This window comes from Podarcis liolepis (genome assembly GCF_965112155.1).
Source record: "Podarcis liolepis genome assembly, chromosome: 2".
NCBI lineage: Eukaryota > Metazoa > Chordata > Lepidosauria > Squamata > Lacertidae > Podarcis > Podarcis liolepis.
The window spans coordinates 43430013-43438020 of record NC_139555.1 but is presented as its reverse complement, the minus strand read 5'-3'; the positions used below and the strand labels follow the sequence as shown (position 1 = coordinate 43438020).

The 8008-nt window shown below is 51.1% G+C and overlaps 1 protein-coding gene across 9 annotated transcripts in view; it reads left to right on the top strand.

The window, feature by feature from the left end:
• The first annotated feature begins 1288 nt into the window (after positions 1–1288).
• Positions 1289–8008, top strand: part of ADGRL1 (adhesion G protein-coupled receptor L1) — a 138824-nt gene continuing 132104 nt past the window's right edge. For 4 of the 9 annotated variants that reach the window (XM_083490773.1, XM_083490770.1, XM_083490769.1 and 1 more), the window contains exon 1: positions 1291–1813. The gene's annotated coding sequence lies outside the window, so the exon portion shown is untranslated. Of the gene's footprint in view, positions 1814–4501; positions 6063–8008 lie in introns of those variants that run through there. The other 5 variants (XM_083490772.1, XM_083490771.1, XM_083490766.1 and 2 more) reach the window with 3 other exon arrangements.

The window sequence follows — 8008 nt, the reverse complement described above, 5'->3', positions numbered from 1 at the left end:
TGCTGTTCCTGGCATTGAAGGTATTTGGTGAAGGAAAAAATTAATGTGCATATTTGCTTGTTTTCAGCTTTTAGTTTGATTTTGTGATGAATTTCTGCTGCTTTATTCTCCACATGGTTTATGTACACTGCTTAGAAATGCTAATGATTAAGTGTTATATAAATGCCTTAAATAAATAATCAAAATGTTCATTTAATCCATCTGCTTTACATTGCTGGAAGACTTGTTTAGAGGGTTGTTCAACAACATGGACTTGGCAGAAGAGCAGCTTGGCCCTTTGGTAGAAGCTCAAGTTCAGCAGGCAAGGGCAGAAACCAATCAACAGAAGGATACTTAGTTTGAGAAATGAATGTAGAAGTGTTGAGAAATCCAAATATTTGTTTAAAAACCAAGGAGGACACAAACTCACCCAACCCTTTGGCATTATTCTTAAAAAAATTGGGCAAGATTCTCCTAATGAGCCCCATCAGCGGATGCCTTGCACAAGGACTTCCGCTTGGGAAACAGGGCTTTCCCTTCCCCCTCTTTTCTTTCCCAGGCATCCCCCACAACATTGGCTCTGGGGGAGAACACATGGGGAGAGCAGAGAGATAGGATCATTCTATCTGGCAAGCAGAGATGTTTGTGCAGATGGAAAGACTGGAAGAACACAACATTGAACTCCATCCAACATGTTCTTTTGTAACAACATTCTTTGAGTAACTTGAGTGGTAACAGCTGTGACAGAAAGGTGGAGGTCATGCACGATGCATCTGTAGAGGCAGCCCACCCCTAGGAAGGGTGGGGAACCTCAGACTTAGGGGCCAAATAGTCCTCCAGGCCTCTCTAGCTCGTCCTCCTCTAATTCCCCCTTGAGTGCTTTTGGTCTAACTGGGATGTGCTTTTGAACCATTTGCCTCTTGCTTGCCCAGCTGTAGAGACCTCTGACTCGCAGGCCCAGAATTTAGCCTACCCTACAAAGGCAAGAGCTCCATCTATTGTTCTGCCCACTTTTGCCTCTGGGAGGAATTCAACATAGTACTCAGGAGACTGTCTAGTCAGCACAAGCATTTCAGCTTGCCAGACAAAATGATCTCCCCTCTTCCCCCCCCCCACATGCTCTTCTGGGGTTTCCCCCCTGACACACACACACCAGCCAACTGGAGAAGGGCATGAGAGGAAGGGACAAAAATCCCCATTGCACCAGCAGAAGACCTTGAAGACCTCTGGTTCCACCTACCATAAACATGCAATAAGGGAATGTGACCTGTGGTCTCAGAATGTTTCTCCACTCCTGCCCTAGATTGAGGGATGTGTGTGAAGAGACTGTCCCAAAAGCCAAAGAGAATTCTAGAAGCTGGAGAGAGGCATGTAGGGGGGGGGTGGGAAAGAGACAGAGAGGAGGGAGGAATTATTCCGAGAATGGGTGTGTGACAAGGGTTAGAGAGGCCTCATGTTTTGCAATCCAGGGTTGACAAAACACTCCTGCTCCTCTCTGAGTGGACCACTGTCATCTCTAAGGAGTGATCTGCTTGGCTGAGCCACTGCAATAGCCTGCAAAGTGATACCACACAGCCAACATGTACTGCCAATAACTTATTCCCTTCAAAGGCTGTGGCATATTTACTCACATTGGCCTTAATCATCAATGCACTCTGCCTGTCGATCTGCAAAATAGGAAAGCCTTTGAGGATCAGGGTAGATTGTCAATAAAGCTCCTGTCCCTTCTTCCCACTACAGAAGACGCTGCAACAGTGTTCCCTCAGCAGAAACCTTACAAGGCTACAAAAGTAACATCTGGATTCCACTGCCACCAACTACATCTTGGAAAGGGGTAAGTTGAAACCGGTGGCACATGTTACAATAGCTCCCTCCTTGGCCAAAGCAGTAGCTGGATTTGCTGGGGCTTCCAGGTAATGGCACATACAGCTGTTGTGCATTCTCCTTTCCTTCTCCAGATTATACTACAGATGTGTTGCATCTTCTTTTAGCAAACCTGGTATTTATTCTGGGAAATACTAGCATAGAAGAATTGATTCCCAAGACTACATAACCATGACTTAGCCCAGATCTTTGGAGGACAAAGTGTATTATGTGAGCATCTCGGATTCATTTTTTAAACAAAATGAATTTCTAACCCTTGTGGCAGCAGAGAAAAGCTTGAAAAGGTGAATCCAAATGACACAAAAAGGGATTGGTTTAGTGGAAAACCTGGACCGGATTTGTAAGCACTGGACCATAGAGAGAAAAGGACTTTGCCTCCAGCAAGCAGGAGGGAAAAAATGGTCTGGTTTTCTCTTGGTGGGAATGAACAACGATGATAAAAAAACCTGGAATCATTTAGGTTGGCAAGGGAATTACAGGCAGCCCCAGTCCTGTGCATGTTTACTCAGAAGCAAATCATAGTGAGTTCAATTAGACATACTCCCAAGTAAATGTGCATGGGACTGTAGTCTTAAAGTGGAGATAATAAATGTTTTCAGACATTTTAGTTTTGGAAAGCATGTAAGAGAGATGGGCTGTCTGATCTTTCATTTATTCGTGCTATTGGATGGAACATTTAAAGAAGGATTTTGTGCCTCTGTGTGTGTGTGTGTGTGTGTGTGTGTGACAAGTGCATGTGGGCAGGGTTAAATGGGTTTTACAAACACAAAGAGCTGCCTCAGAAAACCAGATTCAGCTTCCATATGCCACTTCTTTGTAGAGGTTTGCTGAGACTTCTAAAGCAGATAAGCCCTGATTAGAAACACAAGTAAAATGCCTCAAAACAATATTGGTGGAGGGGGGAAAAGAGAGATAATGAGTCGCACTATCCAAGACAGGGAGATGGATAGTGGTGTTGATTTTAAAATTCTCCCTATTTTGTCATCTTCTAGTTACAAATAACAATATTTCTTACAACTCATTTATGTGAGATGGCGCTTAGCCCTTGGAAACTACCTTGCCCTTTTCACTTCCTTGCTTCTAATTCCGCAGCCCTGCGGAGATACACCTGGGAACATACACAGTGAGACTTCTTTCCACATATATAGGCATAGTGTGGTGGCTTTGTTTTCTAATACAGGGTTGGGGAGCCTGTGGCCCTCTAGATGGCGTTGGACTCTCAACTCCTATCAACCCCAGACAGCATGGGCAGTGGTCAGGGATGATGGGAGTTCTAGTCCAACAACATCTGGTGAGTCACACCTCTTCTGATGTTGCTGCTCCCACCACCATGGCATTTGCTCCAGCCAAAATGACTCGAGGCATTTTCCTGGAGTAAATGGCAAGTAAGACATGCCCAGTCTTACTGAGCATGTGCCTCAGATGCAGACTCACTCCTCAGCATTGCCAGTTTAAGTAGCCCTGGAAGCAGAACTGGGATAGCTATGCAATTGCTACTGGGGGTACCTTTACCTTTTTATGGCAGATACAATAGCTCCTGCCTATCAATTGGACTGCAGCATATTTCCCCACAAAAATTACTAGTTACGTGTTTCTCAAATCTGTGCTTTATCTTGAGAGAGGCAATTTATAAAAGGGCAGGTAAGACACTCACTTCACACTCAGAGGTTAATAACTTCACCTTTCTCAGAGAGCTCCTGGGAGCATCTTGTTTGTCACTTGGCATCAACAATGTATACAAAATGGCACTGAATATGCCAGGGATTGAACTCTGGGACTCTCTGCATGCTGTGAGATACATAGCACCTTCCCATTTCTGTCCAGAGGACTTAAGGTTTGAGGAGCCAGTGCCCCCACAAGCATTGTTTAATGCGAGTTTCAGTAAACCCCAGTAAGCATGGACAACAGTCCGGAATGACAGGAAATGAAATCCAACAAGATCTAGAGAGACTATCAGGGATGGACCTCCGAAACATGCAAGCAACCACCAAAACTATTATGTCTTAAAAAATGGTAAGCTAAGCCACAGGTTTCTGCAGTGGTGATACCTGTGTGCAGAAATTAAGAAGCTGTGAGTCTAGCTTTAGGCCAAACACCTTTCGGTTCATGGAGAGAAGTGTGGAACATGGAATTCTTCCTTTGGTCTGTCAGTGCTCCTGTTCTGCTGACAAGCAGGCACAATAATCACCAACCCTCCACTAGCTGCCATGCAATACTGCAGCACAAAGCAATTCGGAGAGGGTTTTCCTTTGTCCCTGCCTCTCACTCAGAGTCCCACAGCTTGTGAATCGGGAACAGGCCTTTCATTCTCTTGTTACCCACTTGGGTGTTTCAGCCAGGTAAAGGAACAAGCCCAGACCATATTTTGAACCTGCCACCTTCCCCTCCAAGCACATTTGCCTGAGTGTCCTCTAAGTCTAGCCAGGGTAAATCCAGTTCTTATGATTTGCTAGAAGTTAGCATTCACCTGGCTGGCTCCAGTCCTAAAGATAAAGTCCGTCTCTCTCTTTTCCCCGCCCCCCCTTTAAATCCTGAAAGTCCAGTGTCATGGTGCCAGCCCACTCTGGCTCTCCCGCTTCACACCTGACCTGAGCCACGGTCCCTTCGCCGGCGGCGCGAGGTGGAAGTCCACTTCCCTCTCCCCTCCTTCCCCCGTTCACTTCCCGCTTCCATACCTCTCTAGTGCCACGTTTTTGGCCTGGCTGGGCTTATCCCTCCTCATCCCTGCAGCGGACCTTCCCTCCGCTCCCCCATCTCTTTGCCCTGTTCTCCGGGCTTCCTCCCCTCCCCGCCGCGCCGCGCCATTCCCGGCCGGATCTCCTCAAGATCTCTCCTTCTCCTCTGAATCCCCCCTCCTCGGTTCCGCTCCAGATTTTCCTCCCTGTGCGGATGCGTGCGTGTGCACCTCCCCTCGGCCTCCCAGGTGTATCCGTCCCTTCTGGAACCCGCTCCGCTTTTCCGTTCCTGCCTTCCCCAGCTCGGAGTGAAACTGGCTGGCCCGCCGCCGCCGCCGCCGCCGCCGCGTGCGCAAAGTAGCAAGCTTCTCCCGCCACCCCCGGAGCATTCTCGCTGGAGGCTCCTGGCTCTGAGGCCCAGCATCTAGCCGAGGGCGCCGGACTAAGGAAGGGGGCTCGCCGCCGCCGCCGCGGAGCGCCTCTGCGCGCCTTCACCTTCCTTTGGCGAGCGAGTCTGCCGGGAGGGGGCGCCCCAGCCAGAGGAAAGCGAACGGTTCCTTTGGCGAAGGGGAATCCGGCGGCAGGCGAGGCAGCCGAAGCCCTCACGCCGCCGAGAGGCACCGGGGGCCGCTGGGACGCTCGAGGGCGCAAGGCGAGGCCCGGCGGCCCGACCTCCTGAGGAGCACCGAGTCCCCCCCCCCTCACCGCCCGGGGTTGGCGGGGAGCGCGCGTGTGCCTGTTTGTGTGCACCGAGGCGGGGGAAGCGCAGGAGAGGAGAGGAGCGACGAGCAGGCAGACGGAGCCCCCACCCCGCCGCCAGCGCGCGCGCGCGCCTGTGTGTGTGTGTGTGTGTGTGAGAGAGAGAGAGAGAGAGAGAGAGAGATCGGGGGTGGGGGTGGCTCTCGCTTCGCTTGCCTCCACCGTCTCCAAAATGCCCGGACTGCTTTCCACGGATGGATATATTTTAAGACTTCCTTTCGCATTGCTAGGCGAGGCGGTTCGCCGGCTGGAGGCGTCCGCCAGTGACATCTCATCGGGTGAAGGAGGGCTTTGATTTGGCCCCTTCTCTGCCTGCCTCCCTCCTCCTCCTCCTCCCCCCTCCCTTCTGCTATTTTGGGAGGGGGCGGCTGCAAACAAAAAAAAAATTAAACCCCACCAAAAAAAAAGCCAACAAAAAGGGACGGCGCTTGATTTATAACAGAACGCCCCATCTCTCTCCCTTGTCCCTGCTCTTTAACTCGCCGTCCCTCCAGGGGCAAAACAATCCGAGATCAGGACGCGTCGTGGTTTTTGTGTGTGTGTATGTGTGAGTGTGGGGTGTGTGTGCGCGCGCCCCCCTTTCCACGTTTCTCTGAAATCGACGCCCCAAGGGGGAGCAATCGGAAGAAGATCGAGATCGCGCATCACGCATCCGATCGCCTCGTGTTTCCGAATACCTGAGGGGGCTCAAGCCCTGCCGTCCTGGCGGCGGGATGGATTAGGGATCCCTGAATGGAGGAACCCGACGGGGCTGGATCGCAGAAGGTAAAGACGAGGCTTGTCTTCTCAGGGGATTGCGCGTGGGGTTGGCGTGCTGGTGGCTGGGGGGGGGGGGACTGGGCTGGCGAGCCTTGCCTATCTCCACCCCCACCCCCCGGTTTCTCATCGATGACCCTTGCTGGCTTCGGACACCTGGCTAAATCGGACTGATGGCGAGGCTTTATTTGAGAGGCGGGAGGTGCTGGTGGCTTTGGCACAGGTTTCATTTTAAATTGGGGTGGTGGTGGTGTGTGAGAGGAAGTAGGAGGTGCAATCTTTTTTTATTATTTGTTTGGAAACCTGAGCTGTCCTCGCCTTGAGATCTGCCCGCTCCCCGGTGGTTTGGGTCTATGTTGGTGGACCTGATGTTTGGTTAGCGTTTCTCACAGACAGGCTTTCTTTGCGCTACAGAGACTTGGACGGGGGAGGGGGGGTATGATGCTGACTGGACTACGAGGCTGGGAGGAAGGGACCATTTCCTCCTCTTCTCCTCTCTCTCTCTCCCCCTCCGCATTTTCTCCGGAGATTTTGTGATCGGACAGGCTCTGCAAATGCGGAGGTCCTTTTTCCGCCCACGGATGAGGCGGCCGCTTGTCCTCCGCTGGGTCTGCGTATTGCTCAAGACAAAGCCATCTGCAAAAATAAAATTTTAAAAAACAACAACATCCCTTCCCTTCCCCTCGTCGCGGTTACTGCGGTATTCCTCCCCCCGCCACACACACACAACAGCACGCCTTTTGTATATGTGTGGCGGGGGTGGAGTTGGGGGGGGGGTTGAGAAAAAGAGCCATTACCCTCCAAATACCGTAATGCACAAAGAGGAGGGAAGGGCTTTTTCTCCAGATCTTGTCTCTGTTCTTATCCTTGCCTCCCCACCCCTCCACTCCGGTCAATTTTGCTGCAGGAGGGGGGGGGGAGCCGGAACCAGGACAGGTTCGTGGTAGTAGCTGCCCCTTTGCCGTCCCCTGTAATGTTTTTCCCCTCCTCCAAATTTCCCTGATACGTGTCTTTATGTAACAGACACGCTTTATAGGAGGCGGAGGAGGAGGTGGCGGACACACATACACACACGTGCGCGCGCGCGCATATCCTTTTTCCCACGTACAGTTTCAAGATGGGAGGAGGATGCAGGCGGAATGGTTAATCAGGCAGGGGGGGGGCGCATTGGCTTGCTGCGATGGCTCTTGGGCTTTGCCATCCACCCCCCTCGATGCCCACCCCGCCCCCGCAGCCGACGAGCATCTCGCTCTGGGGGCGGGCTGATGTGCCCCTTACTTCACCTCAGGCCAGGCCCTTCTGGAAGCAGCCCACCTTCGGGGCGGCTGGTGGGTCCCCAGATGGGAATTTGTCTGGGTGTCCGATTCTGTGGCACCGGGGGCCCTGATCTCATTCTGCTCCCTCTAGTCAGGATGTTCTCTGAATCAATGGGCACCTTGTATAATGTCTCCCCGATTCCCACTGACCCATGTGAAGGAAAGAGCCAGCAAAGAATTCAGGGAGGGAGATAATCGAGAAGAAATGTACCTGATATTCTTAAATTACTGCATCCACAATCATATAACCATCCCACCCCCCACCCCCCACCCCTCAACCATTCTCCACGAGTGTTGGCTATTCACATCTTTCCCTGCCAATAGCTTTCTGGTCTAAGGCTGCCTCCTATTTCAGAAGGACAGGAGATTCTTTTAAACTAGCATTATTTCCCAAAACCAGTATGGTGGAAAAAGCAGAATGGTTAGATTGATGATTGCTGCAAACCCAGTTAGATTTCAAATTCTTCCGAAGGGGTGGAAGGTGGAGGGAGGTGAACAGGTCCAGCCTTATTATGATAGGATGCTGGGAGCTCTTCCCTCAGTTGGGAAATAAACAGGCTGGGGAAAGATTTATTTATTTATTTATTTATTTACCATTGGGAAATAAGATGGATCGAGAAGGGGCTCTGTGTGTGTGTG